We start from the raw sequence: 1,624 nt of genomic DNA, 5'->3' as shown, positions 1-1,624 counted from the left end.
ACAGGCTCGTCTTTGGGAGCAATAAAAAGGCCATCAGTATGCTCGAGGGGTGACGGGGCCCCATACGCTGACGAAGCAGAACGCGCCACTCGTCGTCAGTACTTAGTTTCCTGTTGCCCTTTTGACTCTATACAAAGGTAATTAAATTCTATACTTCCTAGGGAGTATAGAATTATATACTCCATAGGGAGGTGCTAGGCACCGGTTGCCTCTACCTAACCGACCTGCAGCGGGCCAATACTCTGTTCTGTTCCGATCCATATTATATTGGCTTGGATTACCCCATGAAGCGCACATGCATGTACAGTAAGCAGTGCAAGCTATTCAGTATAAGCGATTCATTGTTAGCTTTAAATCTGAAATGACTGAGTAGCCCGTCTGAAGTTGCAAGTGTTGAACGTTTCGGTTCTTTGCGCGCGTGGTCGCTGAGTAGTGTTACATAGGAAGTTCTCGGTCTTAGCTGAGGGCAGTCCTGAACTGAAATACAGCCAAAAGAGGTATAGAGCCCCAGGAACTGTTGAAATCCTCTCCAGTATCCAGGTGTCCTGGCAGCATTGGCACAGGTGTCGAGGACTGAGAAGGAGCGGCTCACTAGTTGCTGCACACCTTGCTGCAGCTCTTGCTACCCGGAAGTTCTAGATGCAAGTAAACGCAAGCTCCCTTCCCATGCACTACCACTGCACCACTGCAAACAAATGCTAACAACTAACGTGGGCATTTGCAACCAGGGCATGAGTAGAAACACTGCAAAATGCAGACACAAAATCTCCCGATCGCTGTCATGCCCCAAGCCAAACAAGGCATTTCTTCATCTATCTGACTTCCACTTCCAAGGAAGGGAAGCGTGCAAAGAAGAGAGGGGAGGTGGTCGCGTGAGCGGCCAGGGCCTCGAAGACAGAGAAGGAAGCCGATACCGACAAAGCGATACAAGGTGAAAGGGGGGGAGCGCGTTTTCCGGTTCTGCTTACTTCTGCGGCTGCTGCTGCCGGCTCACATCCCCCTGAGGGCACCCAATTGTGTCATCGCGTTTCACACAAGGCGCTCTGCTCCTTGCGGCCTGTTTGAGAGTTTGCCTACGAGCTTGCAGGCAGCCTACTAAAGACCAAGTATATGTTCAACAATTGCTTACAGTGATCGTTCATGCAACGTGGGGGAAACCTATTGTGCTTGCACTCGCGGTTGCCGTGTAGCACTAGTTGCAGGCAAGAGCTCTGCACCCCCAGAACGAGACCTCCCCACCAGCCCCACGCCCTTGCGTGGTTGTGCGCCAGGCAGTACGCCGTGAATCAGGAAGGAACGCCAACTGCTTTTTTGGATCTATGAACCTCGGCGTATGATTCTATTGCAGCTCGCGAGGGTCCTCAGCTACGATTGAGAGCGTTCACTACAGTTACTGCTTTCTGCAGCTCTTGCTGCAAAGTTAACGCATAGGCAGGTGCAACCGAGCCTCCCTTTGTTGCACTTACTGACATCGTATAAACTTTGGAAACGCTCACTTGGCCAGCAGCACTAAACCGGTAGTCAATAGAAATTCATGTACCAACATCAGACATGTGTTTCAGCACGCTGCAACTGGAAACACGAATAGGTTGCCTGCGCCAGATCCCCCATGATATGTTTAGAA

Source organism: Eimeria mitis, genomic scaffold (genome assembly GCF_000499745.2).
Source record: "Eimeria mitis Houghton genomic scaffold, Emh_scaff4622, whole genome shotgun sequence".
NCBI lineage: Eukaryota > Apicomplexa > Conoidasida > Eucoccidiorida > Eimeriidae > Eimeria > Eimeria mitis.
The sequence above is the reverse complement of the archived record's forward strand: the minus strand, read 5'-3'. Positions refer to the sequence as shown.